The sequence below is a fragment of the Tympanuchus pallidicinctus genome, unplaced genomic scaffold (genome assembly GCF_026119805.1).
Source record: "Tympanuchus pallidicinctus isolate F22 unplaced genomic scaffold, pur_lepc_1.0 scaffold31, whole genome shotgun sequence".
NCBI classification, from domain to species: Eukaryota; Metazoa; Chordata; class Aves; order Galliformes; family Phasianidae; genus Tympanuchus; species Tympanuchus pallidicinctus.
Genome location: NW_026294749.1, coordinates 2,368,299 through 2,388,577, shown reverse-complemented (window position 1 = coordinate 2,388,577; position 20,279 = coordinate 2,368,299). Strand labels below are relative to the sequence as shown.

The window sequence follows — 20,279 nt, the reverse complement described above, 5'->3', positions numbered from 1 at the left end:
ATAGCATGCAGAATATATCAGAAAATACAGGTATATGGAGGATGAGGGAAGCTGCTACAGTGCTGGATCTCAGGTAAGAGTCACAGCATTGCCCTCCCATTCTGCTTTGGAGAAGCCAAACTGTAAGAGCTGCATTAAGAGTACACAGAAAATTCCAGCTTCAGTTTTGGCCTGGTTCCAGGCAAGATGAATTAGACCACAATTATTGGAACATTTTTGCAATACTTACAAGATTCAGACACATATTTATATGACAAGTCACCAAAGTCTTCTTAACTGATCATAATGTTCTTAACTTTCATGATGTTCCAATTAAATGTTAGAAGACCTGATGGATATATATGGTTTCAGTTTTCAAAGATGCTCAGTTTCTCACAGAAGAATTACCCATAAATCTACAATAAGCACAAAAGGAACAGCAGGCAAGAGGAAAAGTCATATCTGAATTACAAAATTAATAATCAAAGACAGCATGGGATGATTTAACAAGGCTTTCAAATGTGTTAGAGTGCCTGCACTTTGGCAAGCTCTAGCTACTTCTAGGGACCTGCTAGAACACTGCATATAGGTTAATACATTTCTTCTAAGAACACATTTGATTTCTGTAGGTCTGTGGAAGTTCTTTCCTTTGTGAGTGCTGTATCTCATGAAGGGCTGTGGTATTTACCAGCTCTGCAATGGGATGCCAAGCAGTTGTTCTTTGCTGAGTCACTTCAGAGGGCTGCACAGGAGCACTCTGCTCTGCTCTGCTGATTTCTGTGATCTCATTAGCTCCTTCCCTTCACAAACATCTAGCTCACCCACAGAAATATATACGTAGCCTAGTCGTTATCCTATTTCTGTTGCCTGGATTTTAATCACTGCTCTGTTCCTAGTTGTTTCATGATGGGTTCAGGCATAAAACAAATCTGCTCCTGATTCTTCCTGTCAACAAATGAACTAAAGACCATAAACTATCCTCTTCCTAATCTACTGTTTCAGCATATTAGCTAACATAAACCTGTTCCAGTGACCCATGTAATAGCCATACTGACATTTTATGGTTGGTTTCTCAGTCCCAGATGTAAATGATTAAAAACTACAAGGGATTTCTTTATACAAATCTATTAATAGGTTGGGGAATTTTTTGCTTCGTTTTTAGGGTAACGTATTTTGAGTCTGAAGCATGGAGCTTAAAGCAGTGGCTGGCGTCAGAAGCCACTGCAATATACATTTCAGTTTCCTCCAGCCAGCCACAGCAAGAAAATTGATGGCCTGTTCTCTGGGGCTCGTGTGTTCCTCCTTGGCTGCTGTCTCCCACGCTGCTGGTGTTATTACTCTGTTTTCACTGCAAAAGAATGCAGGACATTCAAGTTATTCCAAGCAGCATCCTTGATGTCTGGATTTCATGGGAATGTTTCACACCGCAGTTATTGCTAACTGTTAACTTTCATACCTTGGACTGTTGTTTTTGGCAGCTTGCTCTGTTTTGCTAGCCGGACAGACGTAAGCCAAAGCAGCCTTTGCTGCAAACATAAGATGTGTCGCCATCTATCATGCCGTTGCCAGCAGGGAGACCCAGATGATGGCACCCTGCTATGTGGAAGTAAGAGGGGAAATAAAAGACAAAGATATAGAAACACAAAAGGACTTCAAAGACAAAACAAAACCATCTTTGCTATGATCTCAACAAAAGTCTTTCAACTCATTTCAGGGAATAACTTGTAATTTCAGCATCTTAGTGCTGTTAACAGGCATATAGGCATTGGTGTGCGCATGGGAGGAGCAAGGAGCCCTCTTCATGACATTCTCCACCTTATACCAAACCTGTAAAAGAAGCTGCCCTCTGAGGAATGACTGCAAAGATTTGCAAGAGACAGAGGGCATACAATACAGTCTCCATCACTTGCACATCTCTTCTGCCACTCACACTATATGCTGCTAGGAGGTCACAAGCGTGGGCTGAGTTCACCATTCATTACAGTCTTACAACTGGCAGCTTGTCAAGATATCCTCAGCACTGGATGATGTTGCAGGAATGAAGAAGGGGCATGAGAAAAGAGGGATTATGTTTGAAGCTCTTCCTATGGTTGATTTGACTGATACCAGAGAGATAAGACCAAGATACTAAGCTTGGACTCAGACCCAGAATTTGTTGAGTCTGTCAGAGTTCATGGGTCTTCAGATGGGGAGCTTGGTTCAACTGCTTCAAATAGGAGCTAGGAAAAGCTTAGATGTAGATCTGGTTTGCAATTTTCCTCACGTCGAGCATGAATAATTAGAGGTTTGGAGTGAGTTCATGTAATGCAAAGAGAATAAACTATTGTTTGTGTCACAATGGAAAAGGAAGATAATTATTAATAGGAAGCAGGGTCGTTGTTCTATCCAAAACCCTAAAACTCCCGCAGCCTTCTCCAGTGAGTAGAAAAAACAGAGTGGACAGAGTCATCCAGCTCATTATTTAACAGGCTGTTTTTCTTTTCGTGCAGAGTGCTTCTATGCAGAGAACTGGTTGCAAAGCATCACAGAAAACTTTACCGAGCACAACAAGCTCCCATGAAACATCTTAAAGTCTACAGCAGTGCTGGGAGAGAGGGCCTTCCTCCATCCCTGGCAGATCTGCACAACAAGAAGCCAATTGCTTGCCTTCCTCCTTCCATTGAGTCTGCAGAGCTGTCATTCTAATCAGTGCAGCCACTGGAGAGAGAGGTGCAGACCTCCACAAAGCAAGCAAGATGCTCAGCACATGGCATTAACTATAGTACAGAGGATGTTTGGATTGTCTGCTTTCCTTAGGAACTCAATAAAAAAGATACTCTAAATGAAGCGCCATTATTCTTCTGTAATTCGATTAGGCATCTTTGTCAGAGAACTATCAGTATAAAACCAAGGAATATCAAAGCTGTAAGGGCACTACAGATTTGAGAAGAAAAAAGAAGAAAAAAAAAAGAATTGGGTTCAGTCCACTTCATGTCTTTCCTGCTAGTAAAATCATCATCTTACTGACAGGGAAGAAAAGCACAAAAGCATTAGTGGTTTGTCTGAGGCCACACAGGAAGTTTGAGAGAGGGTTGGAAACTCAGACCATATCTTCAGCATCCAAATCCTTAACCACAAGGCCATCCTCCTTTCCATAGCTATGTCTTGGGGAAGAGAAATACAGCAGTGCTGAATCTCATGGGCCAATAAATTATATTGCAATGACAAGCAGAATCTGTCCTCTGTGCTGATGTATTCTTTGCTGTGTGCAATTACCTTACCAGCAATCACTGGGCTGCTGCATTTGTTGGAAGACCAGTACATAATCTAGTGGAGATAATACGTCTTGATGATTCTTTAGACCTTCAAGTGAACTCGGTGGCCTCTAATTTCTATTGTCCAGTGAGTAACGGCCCATATCACACAACCCCTTCACATTTTATCATCTGCAATGTATTTTAAATTGACTTCTCAATGGAAAAGGAAAGGCTGCTGCAGAAGAGGATAAATGATGCAGCTGGCTTGGAAAAGCTTGCACATACTGCCAGTTTGTCGATCTGGCAGTAATTCCTCCTGTTCCTTATCACTCTTCATGCTTTTGAAGACTGTGATGGGAGGAAGAAAGAAATGAAGTTTTAGTAACTTTTCTTTGAAGTCTAAGGATTAAGGGTGAGGTTGAGACAAGGCTACTAGAGACAGGTAACGCCTTATTTTAAGCTCATAAAATAAAAAATGTGGCCTAATAAAAGATACTACCTCTGCCCTTAGACTGGCTGGTATACTGCCCTCAGTAACTGCTGTTGCAATCATGCACACTGGTTCTTCAGAACACTGCCACTTGCAGCACTCAGAGATGGAAATAAACAGCTTACTGTTCCCTTCAGCCCTTAACAGCAACAACTAAGCACTCCCACGTCAGATGTCTGAAACACTAAAGTGAATCAGTGTGCTGTGAATGGGAGATAACAATCAAGGAAGTCATGTGTCTTACTCCAGACTTCTAAGTGGTGGAGATTTAGGAAATGTTCTTCATGAGAAAAAGTAGGAATGACAATTTTAAAAAATTATCTTTAGATAAGTTTTTTCTTTGAGGCATTAGATATAAGAAAAATATGGGAAGGAAAGAACAGAATAATTAATTATTATGACCACAAGACACAGTGGGTTTTTTTTTCCCTTCCAGAGAACAAATGACTGGGTTATCTGCACTCTTCTGAAGGGCATGTATGGGGAGGACAGTGGTGCTCCCTCACTCGGGTATGACCCTGGAATTGTTTCCACAAGTACAGGATGAAGCAGGTGAGGCTTCTCAAGCTGATAATGCTACAAGAGCTTCTCACAAACAGCAGAGTTCTGAGGCCATTTATTCTCACAGGAGCTAATCCCACCAAGACACTGCCGACTAAGCCTGGTTATGGTTGTCCTGCCAAGCTATTCCTTGCAACTCAACAGATCATAATACAGATAAAAAAGGCACGATGTCAACCCTGGGAGCAATTGAGGATACCAAAAGTTAATGGCCTTGCTGCCCTGTGTCCGTCTTTCCCCTGTGGCTCCCATGGGGATCTTACAGAATTGTGGTAAGCAGTACTGTGCCTAAGTGGATGTTCTTAGGAGAGGCAGGGTGAACCCTTACATGCACATTTCAGTACTTAAATCAGTACTTAACATACTTAAAGAAGTTGGAATTTCAGCAGCCCACTCTGAAAACTAAATATGTAAGCACAGCTTTTGAGAATAAGGTCTTTCATTCCTTTGTCTAATGTGGATTTAGAAGTCTTGCTAAGCACGGTCCTCCAATTCCAGACAGAGATAAACACTGACAAGATGCTGACCAGATAACCTTTCTGCTCGTGCCCTTGTTTTATAGGAATTGATAGGCATTTCAGGACCTTCTGAAAACTGTAGAGGTGTTCTGACTAAATTTCATGAAAATACAGGAGACCATCAGAGGCCACATGTGAGACTGGGCTGGCCGATAGCTTACCACTGCTTCTGCTTGTCGGTGAGAGAGAATAAACAATTTAACTCTGTCATAAACCATTTCATTGTGTTTGAAGTAATAAGAGAAAGTACTTGAAATGCAGTAAGGAAGACTGTGTCAAACTTTATGCACAGGAATCACCTTATACTCATTTTAGCATGAAATACCTGATTTCTATGTCTTCTGAGACAGGCAGGGATGTACTCTACTTTTGTATCCTTCATCTCCCCAATCATGTGCCTTGTTCAGGCTCAGGCTTCAAAGCTGCCCAAGAAAGACCTGGCCAGATGCAGAGATTATTTGCTAAACAACCTGAAAATATGCAGGTTTGTGAAAGTTGTGCCTGGCAGCTACTTTTACACTCCCTCGCCATTGGAAAACAAACCTAAGCACCAGAGGCTGTTCAGTAAGAGTTCACTAATAAACTTTGAACTGTTAAAACCATGTGTTATAGGTACTCTTTTTAGCCAGTGTGTGTTATGTTTGGCTTTGAAAGCACCTCAGCTTTCACTTTATGCAAATGAGCCAATCAGATGCATTCTGACAAAATCTTGGATGGCCTGGCAGAAAGGCTTTCTGGACCCTGTCACACTTTGGAGAGAGGGAGCATGTATATGTGGCAAACTAAATTCATCAGGTTAGTTCCTATGATGACATGAGCTCCAAGGGAATGGACTGATCTTCCATGTGGTCTTAGAAAGGAAACATGCTGACACCTGCTCTGGTTCCAGGTTAAGAACATTTCATGTAGAAGAGAAGCCGCCTCAGTGCCAGCCTAATGCAAGTTTAACATCTACATTTCCCACTAGCTGTGGGATATCGAGGAAGGCCTTAAATCTGAAGCAATCTATAAAGGTACAGAGCCTTAAATAGTCGTAAAATTCACATCAACATAAAAAAAAAAATAAAAAAAAAATCCAGATGTTTGTGACTGGATTAATTACTTATAAGTGTTCAAGTAGTGCGAGTCAACCATTTTTTGCCTGCAAGTTGTTCACAAGGGAACTTTCTCTACGCCCCATTTCTGCTGTGTAATTCATCACTTAGGTCCCATAATATTGTTTCTGATTCCTGGCTGAGTAACTAAACACTTCTAGTCATGTGTGCACACATTTAAACAGGATTGCAAGGAAGAAACAAGTGCGAAAATAGTGAATAGACAAAAAACACATTTCAAACATGCTAGCACTAATTTAAAGCAGTCATGGCCCAAACATTTAACACAAAGTCTGTGTGCAATCATTCACGTCTTTATCATCTGTTAAATTCACATTTGGTGAAGCTAGCCATAACACGAAGAATTTGGCTATAAAAGCCTCTCTTTGTAAAGTCAACGTGCCCCATTTTCCAATTTCTTCTACTTCAGCAAAGGATGGTTAATATGGATACCTTTAGGCAAAGGGAGAGAAGAAAATCATAGTCTTTCTCCAGTGTAATTCTCCCTCCCACTAGTGTGAGGCAGTTTTTGCTATGCTGATTGAAAGGTATACTTAAGAGAGGTACTGCTAAAGTCTTGTTTCACCACAAAAACTCCCTGGCATGAAGCTAGCTATAACTCTTCTAACCCATCCATTTTGAATGACTGTCATTAGGAAAGAATTCATTGGCTTTGCATTTCATATAAGGTAATGGTTTCTAGAGGATTTTTGGGCGGCAAACAATAACTTTAAACATTCTCAGGAGAGAGTTGTTCGCCTGAATGACGTACAATATTCAAAGCACCTGAGGAAGTCTGTCTTTTACCATCTTGTTCTTGTCTACACCAGCTACTTCAACAAAGATAGGAACAATTCCCCCACTACTGCCCTCTCAGTAACAACTCGCATTAATCCTAGCCAAGTTACTGACTGAGATGTGGTAGCAGAAATATAGTGAACACTCCTGTAGAAACCTTTGCAGCATTTCAAATGAAAAACAGCATGTTTAGAAGCACTGCATCTTAACTGGCCAATAGCTGGCATGGTGAGTAGAGGAAAAAAAGAGGGAAAAGGAAAGGCTGGGGGGAGTAGGCAGGTTTAAGCTGCCAAGTTCTGTAACATTCAACTCCAGCAAGTTAAAAAAGGTTGAGAATGAGGGTAGAAATCATCACATGAATGAAGTCATGGCATTACTTCCACCACTTCGCAGCTCTACCACTAGGAAGCCAGTAGGAAGCAAGGAGGAGCTTTCTTCACTTTGCACTGCTTAAATTGTGTTTAGCACAGAAAATACATAGTGAAGATAGCAAATATTTAATGTTCCCAGGCTGGAGTGGCCTTCTTGTACGGGACAGCGGGAGGGATGAGGAAACAGAAGAATAATAAAGAAGTTTACATTTAAAATCTACTTACTAAAAGCCACTTAATCTTGGTTGGTTTTGGAAGATGAATAAAAATAAGTTAGAAAATAACTGGTTTTGGAAATGCTAGCATGTTATTTTACTAGTTTTCAAATATTTTAACTAACATAACTGGATTCCAAGAGCACCCTAGCTCAGGCCACAAAACCAGGGCAGGCTACGCACAATTTCTGGGTAGATCCAGTTAAATAGATCCTACTACAGTAAACACGGGAATTTGAATAAAAACAGTATCTATCCCTTGGTCCAATGTGGGAGTCGTCAGCACAGTATACTTCTCTCTTTTTTCCTTTCAGTCATATAATCTAGCATAGCTTCAGCAGGCCAAGACAGAGAAGCCACTCAAGAATTCACTGTAACATTTCTCAAGGCACAATCTCTCCTTTGCAGAAGTCAAAGAGGTGATATGAACTTTGTTCCTCCTGCTTCCCTGATGAGTAATTACAGCACACTGCTTTGAACGTAGATAATAACTCAAATTTTTACTGTCTGTTTTGCCAACAATTCAAAAAATGTAAATTCATTTTTAGGTTGGTCCAAAATCATTTGTTTCTTTTTCTCCAGTTGGTCAGAGCACCAAACCATCCAAACCTCAAATTATTTGTACTCTCATTGTCTCCAATGCTGTATCCAACCAGTATCCCACCTGAGTGAGAAATGCATCTGTTGGGATTACACTGCTGCATTCATCTGATTTTCATCCATGCTTTATTTCATACAGTTCAGGAGAAGAATTGGTGAATTTAAGGCCCTACAAAATTATTTTAGAAGAAAACTTCAACACAAAAATATTTATATTCAAAACTGTAAGATAAGCTCCAAAATAACCCGTACCATTTGAAATATGGCTATTTCACCTACTGCATTCTTTATGAGTCATAAAAGGGGAGCAAAAGGAATAAACAACAAAGTCAGTACTATAAGCGATAAGGAAACATAATGATAATATCTGTGCTTGAACTGCCTGCAAAGAAGGCTTTTAAACAGAAGGGAGATGTGTAGGGAAATGAAGAGAAACATGACAGGATCAGCTGTGGGTAGAAAAATACTTCTGACATTTTGTTCTTCTCATTCTTGGCCACAGACTCTCACATGAGTAAAGATGGCTCTCGTGCTCCAGGAGGTAATATGCTCTTGTATTAGCAGTAACCTAGTTGTGGCTGAAAAAACAGTTGTGTATCCTTTGAGCTCTTCTACTTCATTAACCCTAGACTGAAGTTCTCGGTTTTGTTTTGAAATGTAGCCTGTGGTTTAGAAATTTGATTGAAAAAGAGAAAAAGAAGCTGAGCTTAATCCAAGTAAATGTACTTCAGTGCAGTAGGCTACATTTACAATGGTATGTCAGAAGACAACCTTGCAGACTGGTGGTGTCTTTCTGAAGCTCTCTGTCAGTAGGTGCACATCTCCCCTGCAGAGGAGATTCCATTCTAAAGTGACCCTCAGCACCTACCTTGAAAAATGCTTTCCATTGCTGTCCTACATGAGAAGACCAACACTGCCAACACATAACAGAGGAGTTTCACTCTTTGGGGCATCGCCCCATAATTGCACTCATTTACAGTGTCTGCAGCAATTTTTCAGCCAGATGGTTGCCCTCAAGTAGAGCCACTGAATGGCACATTAAGGAGCCTGCAACAGAGTATGGACCTCATGTATGAACATGACAAAAATAACTAGGGATGAAGACAGAAGGAAGTAGTACTGCAAGTGAAAGGGATGGTTCCACTTCAAAATCCCACTTCTTCCTCCTTCCCTTCCAACGGGTGAGAAACAACCTTAAGTATCAAGACAGAACGTTAACCTTTACATGAAGCATTTCTTATTTTTTATTATTATTTTAAAGTTCAAACCTCCATACCATAGCCAACTCTTTTTAATTTTTATTTGTAACAGAACTCATATATGACAAATTAAAAAAAAAAAAAAAGGAAAGCTATGAAGATGTAGAGAATTACTGCTGAGTCTCACTGACATCATAAATCATGAAAGACCCTAGAAGCACTTGTAACTATGTCACTCTAAATTTCCCTTTGGGTATTCTGTGTATTATTACACACGCTCTCTCTATAAATGCAGATTTAAAAACCCCATGAGTTTCAAATGGCACTTTATTACAGAGCATTTAAATCATTTCTGAGAGCAAGATCAATTTAAGCATGCAGAATTTTTATTAGTAGCACAAAAGAGGAGTCCAGCTGTTCCTACACAGCAAATGTGTGTGAACCAGGCTTTGGAGCAATTTCTGCTGTGCCAGCCACAGTGTTAAATGTTGGCCAAGAGGGACTTGCACAGAACAGAGCAAACTGAGTCTGCAGCACAGCTGAGGAAACACTGCCCCACGTTCTACATTTCTTATTAGAATGACCTAGTCCCTGAATCACCCAAACAAGCCTGTCAGAGACCTTGATCTCACAGCAGCAAGGCGCTGCAGAAAATACATTAGAGGCTCCTCTGGCTCTCAGAACACTAGAGAAAGAGGGTAGAGGGAAGGTGTCAAGTCTAAAATACCTGTCCTCTAGGAAGGGCATCTATGCTTTGAGAACAAATGGCTTGGGCCTTGTAACCATATCGTAGACTGACACATTATTTATTTTATCCAAATACGTGAACAGCTGATTAAGTTGATTTTCTCAGTCAAACTCATCATCTTACTCTTAACCGCTGGCAATGCACCTCCTATTTTGGAATCACTGTTACAAAGCAGGTGGCTAAGTCACCATAAGGCATCCACTGGAGTAGCAGAGTTTACACCAGTTGTAACTCTTTCTGCCTCCAGGTCCGTTTTTATTTCTTACAAAGGGCTCTTCTTTCAATTAATATGTGAGCATTTCATTTCTAAGCATATAAGGTACAATTACCAGAATAGTTGATCTTTTTCATTGAATGTTTGGGGGAAAAAAAAAAGAAAAAAAGAAAAAAAAAAAAAAATCAGACTGAAAAATGAACTAGGTCTGTCCTAGTTGGCCCCTGATGGAAACTGCAGAATGAAATGTTTTAATTGCCAGAAAAGTCCCTTTGCCAAATTCATGTCTTTTGGGAGATTGTCAGAAGTTTTCAGTTCCCATCCAAAAAGCTGCCAGAGTGAAATCCAATCACTAATGACAGCAGGATTAAAAGTGCACAGACTGGCTGTCTGAACAGCAGTTTATAATAGAACAAAAATGTTGTGGACTCTACATGACTGATTCATAGCAAACATTTTAATAGAACATAGATTTTAACATCAAATGCCCATCATTTTATCCTCTGGCATTTCTTAAATGCATGGAAAATGTTGGACTGGAACATTGAAAAAAATAAAAGCTTTACTCATAGTACATTTCTCTCGCTCTAGTGAGAGCTGAACTGTTAATTAAATGGGATAGAAGTAGGTACTACTGGAAATACAAGAAAGTTTGAGTCCTTCCTAGTCTAGAACACTGATCTTGACTTTACCAAGGCTTCCTTATACCTTAAAATGACTTTCTCTACAATAGGAGAAAAATGCAAAAGGACCGTGACATCGCCCCACCGTGTTTTAGTCTACGTGTCTAATCATGAGACAGAAACTCAAAGTTATTAGGTAGGAATTGCATGATACTAGCTTACAGCATTTAAAAGTGCAGTGCACTGTATGAAGGACTCCATAAACATGATTTAAAGAAGCAGGTGGTATGGAGGGAAAGTAGGAGTTTAGTCTTCTACATCTTTACACACGAGCACTTCCAACCAACAGAACAACTGAGATTATAAGCATACAAAAGAATATTTTGTCAAGGTGTGAACTTATGTCCTCTTTTTGATGATTAGAGAAGCTCAAGTTAGCTAGGTGAATGTTGGAGGTACACCTGTCTGTGCAGTGGTTACACTGACTGCATGTGCAGATGCTGCACAAAGAACCATCTTAGTTCCCCAGTCCTTCAGTGCAAACACTTGCAAACAAGAAGATCCCAAAACCAAGCCTTGGAAAATACGTGAATCTTCAAAGCTGATCAGTTAAGAAAAGCAATGTTTCACAGTCTGAGTTAGAACTGTAAGGAGCTGAGGAAGAACAAACTCCAACGTGATCCACTGTACTAGAACTGTCATAACATAAAACACAGACAACCAGGTATGTTTTGATATCTTATAAATCCATAGCTTAGTACAAGAATAGAAATCACACATATCCTTCACTCACATACTGATCCATCAAGTCACTACATGTTTACCTCTGTGAGCAGTGAATACAAGCATTTGACACTAATACAAGATTAAATTTACCTATCATTATCATTTTCACTACAGTATGCACCTCTAGCACAAGAATTCTCCAATGAGAGACAGACGCACTGTGATAACAGTACATCAAACAGGTTGGAAACTGAAACATCTGTTCTTCATCTGTTTTAATGAAATCATGTGATGCTTATCTTGTCTCAGCCAAATCAGAGTTAACACCTACGGACTTTATTAAATTTATTCATTTAATAGAAATTCTCAAATCTCATCTATAAGACATTTCATTTTATTCTACAAGACATTTTGCATTTATGTAAGAATAGTGAATAGTATATTATTGCTTTGCAGAGCTACTTTCTTGCTTTGCACTCAACATTGTTAATATGTACTCTCGTTTGGAATACTCCTAGGTCAAACAAAAACACTGTTTAGACAAACATACAGCGGTGGTTTTGCCATGGAAATATTAAAATTGAATGTAACTCATACTTTTGGACTGCATTATGTGTGCATTTATTAAGCTCTTTTTTTTTCCCCCCTTCAGATGAAGCATTAACAGACAAGATTGGCAAGATTTCTTCTTTGTGAGATGTGGATAGCAAAATAGTGAAGTAAAGTAAGATCCATTCAGCCCAAAAGAGCAGGACAGTCACTAGCCCCAAGAATATTAACAAAGACCTATCTGCATATCTTCAAAACCAAGGAAGGAAAAAAAAACAAAAACCACTACTCCTTTTTCTCAGAAGCAGACTTTGAAGAGATAACATCGATTAGCGTGGGAAATAATCACATAGGTTGATGAAAGCTCTACATAAACATAAGATGTCCTTTGGGCTCCATTAAGAAGGATTTCAGCTGTTACGAGAAGAAAAAAAAAGACAAAGTCCTGGCTCCTTTCAAGTCAATTGAAGTGGACTCCTGGCATAAAACGCGATGATGTGCTAAACCTTGGAGACACAAATGTTTTGGACACCGAGTAAGACAAGGATTCAAAGCACTGGAGAGGACAAGGAAAAACGCACACACTGAAGGCAAGAAGAATCTATTCTTTTAAAGAAACAGGGAGATGGGTTTGAAGACTCGCTAAAAGAGATAAGCATCAAACAACAACCTTCACAATACTTCTGCTTTTTGGAAAATTCTCGTTCAACAGCTGAGCTGGTTTCACACTAGTGGGCAGTTTCATCATCTTTCTGTGTTTATCAATGCGATTACTGTCTCTTCCTTCCCGTAAGTTCCTTTTTGTTGTTTTAAATGAGAAAAACATTATCACAGCGTCTGCCGAATCTGTAGCACCTCAAGAACTGGAGTGATTTTAAATAAATGATACTCAACAGTAATATTTTAAGGCAAGTTAAAATAAGGACAGCACTCAAACTTATTAAAACTCTACTAATTTCAATTTAGATGTGCTATACAAACCACTTTTTAAAATCTAACTCTCTAAACTAACACCATATTCTTCCAGGCAGGGATTTTGATTTTCCCCTCGCTATTCCACACATGTTGTTTTAATGACAGTAACACAGCTTCCACCTCAATGTGACCCTTCTGTAGGGACAATTTTGCTCAGTGGTGCAGCAGTGCCAATCTGCTGTACAGTATGGGTGACCGCTGCTGTTACTTCTCTTATTTTACATTACATCTTTCAAAATAAAATGCCCAGTCTTACACCTTCTTGTTCAGTCTAATAGTACTAAATGAGTAATAGCTGTCAAGAGATTTGTTCTTTTTCTAGACCTGTCAAACTAATCAGTTGATTATTGTTGGGAATTGCCAAGTTTGTATTCCTTACATTGGGAAAAGTCATTTAAAAATAAAAGTGACAGAATAATCTAGATACTCTGTTGTTAGAAATGTGCAAGTAATAATAATTCTTCACATACACTTCTCCCAGCTTCCCTGTTCAAGTGAAACTTTCTCTATGCTTCTCTTCAGTGCAATACTATGAAATAAAATACTGTAACAGATGCAGGCCCCCATGAGAAAACAGCATTACTCTTCTGCATGCCTTTTAGATTGTTGATATCTCAGCTCTTTTTCCATGGAACACACTTTCCTTCTCCTACCTGCCAGTGTTCATCTCTCAAGGGTGTATACTAGAAATGAAGACCAAACTGTATACATTGTTTTAAAAATACAAATGAAAGCTTGTCAACACAAAATTTTAAGTATTTGCCAAGAGTGAATTTGGATAAAGCAAAATAGGTAGGGCATAAGACACTGTTGTTTTGATACAGCAAAAAAATGTAATGATTTTTTTTTAAGTGGCTGGCTATCTCAGTCACTCACTGTCAGACCATCAGCCATTATTCTTCTCATTCAAAACTATTTAGACCAGTTTGAGTAAAAATTTTGTTTTATACATCTTGCCTACTCTACAATTACTCTTATGTTCAGAAAAAACTTTTCCTGGAAGTGTCTGATTGAAAATATTTATCTTTCCATCTCTCCCTTACCCCATCTCCTCCTCTAAGAAAGATTCAAGTCCTACTTTAGTCAACACTGCATTGACATTGGACTTCACCCATCTATAAGGAAACTAGAGAAGCATTAACTTCATAATTCTCAGAATAAAAGACAGGAAAATTGACTAACAGAGTCTCGGCTTGCAATGTACCAAGATAACAAACTAAGCAAAGGAAGAGATGACTCCACGCACAGCACTTTACATGTTAACGATGGACAATCCCAGGGAAATACTTGCAGGCATGAAAAAAGATTAAGAAATAATAATAAAGAACATTACATTCAATTGAATCATTCTGCATTACTCACCAAGGAAAAGACTTAATATGTTCTTATTTTAGCCTGGGCTTTTCCTTGGCATCTGTTTTTCTTAATAGAAAGCTCTTCTTTACAATTGCAAATGATACAGCAGACAGAAACAGTTAATAGTGACCTTATCAAGGTTATTTCTTTAATTTTTAATATTTTATTCAACTCTCTAGTTGATTCTCAATCTATACTGTGTTTTTGTGTTTTTCCTCACCATGCATTTGAACATGAACATAAAAGAAAAGGTATCATCATTTTTCCTCTCTGTGAAGCCCCCTGGAGTCTACAGAAGAGCACCATTGCTTGCTACAGGTACAGATATTTGTACCTGTATTTGTAAGAATCTGAAGTAAGTTCTCATAGTGTTCCTAAAATAGTTCAGAAACAAGCATAATGAACAGCCTAATTAACATTTTCCTCGCAGAATTAGTAAAGTGCTATAGACTCAATCCTGAAAACCCCAACTGACAGAAAAATACCTCCACTTATTCAATCTAGAAGAGAAATCTCTTACAATGCTTTTTTTAAGAGCTTCAAAAGATTGTGTTGGTTTTTACACTCTGCTGTACTTAATAGCAATTAAAATGACTAACCAGTCTCTTATCCTTCAATGACTGATTCTTTGCAGATACCAAACTTTCTCCATCTGTATTTAACATTTTCAGAGGACTCTTCAAGGTGAAGGCAACTGATTGCTTATATCACAGATAGGAACGCTTTCATAACTCCAGAGGATAAATAAATCCACTAAAGAAAAATTATAAAAGGAACAATCGGAAATCTAGAAGAGAATGCATCAGTCCCTATTTATTTTCCATGCCTATGATAAAAAATACTAGGGATACACAACCCTACCTTCCATATCATTTTATCAAGCCCAAATGATATTAATTTCTAAGGACATAAATCCACTCCTCACAGAACTCCAGACAAGCACAAGTCATGCAATTCATCACAACCAAGATGTTTCCTCAGGCACTGCCAGAGTATGACTGGGCATCCACCACAGATGCAGTTTTGCACAGGTCTCTTTCCAATAGCAAATATCTCAGTAACTCATCAGTGTAACTGTACACACCTTCAGTCTTACTGTGTGTATAGGAACTGCTGAATCACAGCCTGAACCTCTGATTGATCACCTGAGCAAGCAATGAGTCAGCCCTGGGAGCACAGGTGAAGGCAATTCACCTGTGCTGCCAAAAGGGATGGAGCCTGGCTGCACCTCTCCTAGACCCATTTAAGAGCTGACTACAGGTGGGGAAAGATCTCTTTCTGAAGACGCCTCCTTTGGAGTTGGAGTTTTCCATCAAGCCCAGGGCAAGGGTAAGCCTTCTATCTATTCTTTTTTGGTGTAATAACCTGCTTAGTCAAAATCTCTTGTATATTCATTGATTATACACTATGCCAGTTACAGCTAAGGAAAAGATTATTTCTCCATTTGATTTTTACTTTAATGTGATATATTTTAAATTCAAGGCGCTCCAGGTAAACTAAAGAAGAACTGATGCACAGAGAGGGTTAACACCTTCAGTAAAGTGTTTCAGCATGAAAAAGATAACCAACAGAACCACAGGATCTCTTCAGAAGAACAGCAGGTGTCTGCCTTAGGGTAAGCCAATTCTTTTGCTATGTTCTACTAACTGTATTGACGAGCTTTCTATTACTTATGACAGGAGCTTAGACACTAACTCACATTCACATGTCTACACACAGAAACTGTCTCTTAACCTGCAGCTGAATCCCACACCCTGTTTCCATAGTGCAACAGTTGAGCATAATTTCAGTTGTGCCCTGCAGAAACTGAATCACTCTCTGGCACCCTCACATACATCAGATCCTCAGCACATCCCTCCTATACCTTTTCAGGAAATAGCTGGCACAGCACCCGGGGGTACATCAAATCCAAGCTCCTGCTAAGCAAGTGTAACATCCAAGCCTTGGGGACTTTGGGAGTACAGCGGCAGTTACTCCTGTTGCAGTAGCATTACACAAGGGTAAGGATGATTACACACAGGCAATCTGGTTGTGACCCAAATCTGGTCCCTCCTGAAAAGACTTGAGCAATCTCTGTCACCGAGTGGTAATTCGGTAGGCCCTCAAAATGATCTAATGCTCAGTAAACGTGTTGCCACCTTCTTCACAATGACCTCAACACCTGAGCATTGTGAGAAGCCAGTTTTCTCCTGAACACTCACGCTACATCTTTCCAGAGTCACCTATCATCACTGTACCCAAGCAGAAGATATTTCAGGACACCTTTTGAGATGATAATCCCTTTGGGCACTTGCACTACCATTGGAAAGAAAAGGACTATTCAACTGGGAAACTGGTCAGAACTGCTAGGAGACCAGACCTAGGTCTGCATGACAAATAGCCTCATGTTACTGGGGGAAAGAAAAGGTGACTATAGTAAGTTTTAATGGACCTAAGCACCAATGTGTAACAGCTTAAGAAATTGATCATTTTTCATACCCCAAACTTTATAATGAGCAAAGGGCTGCTGTCATGGTCATGATGTAGCCTACATGGAGCTATGAATCTGAAATCACCTGGTTCACATTTCATTGCTTTTGGTGCAGTATATAGTCATCCAGCTTGCTCCATCACACCACTCATCATACCCTCAAATAGGGTCCTTGTTGAACTTTCTTGGATTCAGCTGTTTCACTGCAGTAATATGACCTTATGAGATATCTAAAAAAAGTTTTCATATGTGAACCATTTTTCTTAATTTCTGCCTTCAGTCTCCAAACAAAGAATAGTTTTTCAGTAATGTAATAAGAGTTATTTACTGGTATTGAAACCACAGGCTTACTGTAAGTTTTACAGCATCCAAAATGCAATGTAATTTTCCTCCTCTTTTTTTTTAGCCCATAACAATTCATTGCCATAATCACATCTGAGACACAGCACTGTCTCACTATTTTTTTTGTTTTGTATTTAAAAAAAAAAAAAGTTCAAAGCCAGACTGTAGAATAGTTACACATTGCTATTTAAACCATTGTTTAATAGATCAACAACAAGCTTGTAGCTAAAAGTAACTTGCATCTGACAGGCATTTTTCCTTTTCTTTCTTAGCGCTTCCTCTACTTTCTCTTTTCCAGCTCATATCCCCCCTGACACACATACACACATTCTCATTAGCTCACATAAGGATACTAAACACCTAAGATCAGAACTTCAGCTCTGTATCTTGACAGCAGCAAGGGACAGATCTTACAGATCTTTCTTTTTTGCCATCATCTTGTTTTTCCTTGTGTAGTAAAGTTTGAGAAGAAAAGCACGCACGCAGAAGAAGAAAAAACCCAACCCCTTTCCCCTGTCCCCAGGAAAAGTCAGAACTCTTTCAATTCCTAGTGAAGCATGCTTGTTGTCTGGGCATGTTATTCTCTCATTAGGACTAAACAGGACTAACTTTATTTACAGTACATGCCTGAAGCCTAATCCAAAGCTCTTTAATATCCATGGGTTCACTCCCACTGCCACTCTTACTGGCTCTGGCTCAAAGCTGTGCTTCTCAAACCAGTTGTGCACAAATCTCACAAACGTTGAGCCCAAGCCTGGGCAGATTAGTTCACACTCCTGTACTCTGAAGATGTCATGGGGCAGCCTGGCTCCTACCTCACGTCATGAAATCCTGACCTGTGCTTGTAATTTTTTGTGAATGAAACATCACTAAACTGCCCATTTGCTGCAGGCTTTATTTTGCTCCCCGTGCCTCTTCCAGAGGCAAAGAGGATAAGGAGATCTCTTCATACCACTCACCACACACTTTTCATACTGCACCCACATTAAAAGTCTCTGCAACAAGCAAGAAGTGATATCCAAGGATGGTTGTTGGTCTAAGAAGCCTTCTGGCATGGCAATGTCTGTCCTTGGAATATGATGCAGGAGACTGGCTGATGCTAACCAACTTCATCAACACAGAGGTCAGCGCCAGTCATAAAAGTGATTAGCAACTTAAGCAAAATAATCTGGGCATAGCACCCAACCAACACGACAAAGGGATTTACTCTGCATGACAGTATTTACTTTTGCTTTGCTTTTAATTTACCTTTCTGCTGAGCTAGTAAGTTTTGCTCATGTTGTACAACAGCATCAGAGTAGAAGAATGGATCATTATTTGTTTTACACTAGGAAGAAGACATCTTTTGTATATTCATCAATCCAATCTCTTTTAATGTATTGCACACGAGAAGATCCCAAGGAAACTGGGATTTCTGGAAGAGTGGAGAGTCTCCCAAAGCAGAGTTACTGACAGAGAATGCTTTCAGTCAATTGGTGTATAATCAATGAATATAAAGATGTTATAATTATGAAATAAACAGGAGACTTTGGCTAAGCAGGTTATGATAACAAAAAGAGAATAGATAGAATGCTTACCCACATCCTGGGCTCGCTGCAAGACTCCAGAGGAGGGATCTCCAAAAAAGATCCTTCCACACCTGTACTCAGCTCTTAAATGGGTCTAGGAGAGGTGCAGCCAGGCTCCACCCCTTCCAGCAGCACAAGAGAATTGCCCTCACCTGTGCTCCCAGGGCTGACTCAGTGCTTGCCTCAGGTGGTCAATCAGAGGTTTAGGCCGTGATTCAGCAGTTCCCATACAGTTGGTAACAAATTTTAGACTTTCTTTACTCAAGCCATTTATTTCAGCTTCTTTTCTCCCTTTTCATCTTACTCCTTCTCCCAGTTTCACGAAGTTCCCATCTCACAGTTGCAGCAAACACTAAGCCAATTGACTGAATGACTGCATAAGAAGAAAGAAGAGAATGTCCACGGAAGGTTGATATGAGGAAGAAGGGATTCTGGCAGAAAAAGAAGAAAGTAATAGGAACTTTTAAATGTAATTCTAAATAATTACATTTATTGTCTATAAAATATTCTTTCAAATGTTTTAATAAGTCTGCATAACGTAATCAAGCAAACTAAATTTAAATTAATTGCGGCCAGTCATATTTTAGCAATTTATGTGGTACGTACACATAAGAGTAAATTTGCATGCACCATACTCAGATTTTCCAGAAGTGTCTCTGTTTGGACTCTAAACCTGCTATACTCCGATTACAAGCTTCCAATTATCGTTCAGTTCTACGTAGCAGAATGTAAGGTCCCCTTACGATCCTTGCTTTTTCCACCACCTAACGTGTTAGAGAGCATTCTACATTTTCTTGAAAGCTATTGCCTTTCTTCAGCTGTCAATCTAAATTTAGGAGAGGCTGGGATGACCTCTACTCTTATTCACCCACAATTAGTTAATTCCACAGTCGCTCCGAGGGCTCTTTCACCAACTTATTTGTCTTTATGTCACTGTATTATACACTCTGAATGAACTGTTGTCTCCTTGACTACACAGGTCCCATTTGGAAGAACAGACCTATCAGACCTTTTATCATCAACATTATTCAACCTCGAGACAGACAATCTGGCTATTAGGAAGAGGCCTTACAACACTGAACCTTGTAACATGTGAGCAGAGGTCAGTTTTGAGATGGTTCAGATTTTGTTCCAACCAGTTCTCTCTTTCCTCAGAGCATAAAACCAGAATTTGGCACCACAACGCTTAAACAACGGGTACAAAGATTTTGTTTTATCTATTGCTGTGGTTACATCATAATAGTTATAGTGGGTGTGGGGGAAAAATAAAATAAAGCAAAACAAAACAAAATCAAAATAGAAGCCTGTTCTCTATAACATACAAGGTCTTCTTATTTCATTCCTCTTCTCAACTTAAGCAAAGCAAAAAATCACTGCAATCCTTCTTTTCTCTGATTTTCAAGCTAAGGGACAGCACTTCTAATTTTTTCCTTATGATGAGTCAGCCTGACAGCTTTAGTTACTGTTCAGTGTTGGTGGCAAAGCCTAGCCACCTCCATAGAGCAGCTGGGGGCAGAGATACCTACTTCAAAGTCTCAGCCCTTTCCTGTCCTGAATTAATCAACATCAGGAGTTTTACCTTAGCCCACACATAGTGTGTCACGTAACTCCTACAAGCACTGCATGTGCTGCCGAAGGAGCTACACA

At 39.5% G+C, this 20,279-nt stretch overlaps 2 long non-coding RNA genes across 2 annotated transcripts; one reads left to right on the top strand and one right to left on the bottom strand.

Annotated features, from left to right (window-relative positions):
* Window positions 1-411: 411 nt before the first annotated feature.
* Window positions 412-18,676, bottom strand: LOC128087884 (uncharacterized). The gene is made up of 3 exons (XR_008210060.1): window positions 18,642-18,676; window positions 1,436-1,575; window positions 412-1,327 (listed from the first exon to the last, which is right to left on the bottom strand). It is a non-coding gene; the product is annotated as an uncharacterized LOC128087884 (long non-coding RNA).
* On the top strand, window positions 15,507-19,183 carry LOC128087883 (uncharacterized). Its single transcript, XR_008210059.1, has 3 exons — window positions 15,507-15,581; window positions 15,735-15,867; window positions 18,949-19,183. It is a non-coding gene; the product is annotated as an uncharacterized LOC128087883 (long non-coding RNA).
* Window positions 19,184-20,279: the final 1,096 nt, after the last annotated feature.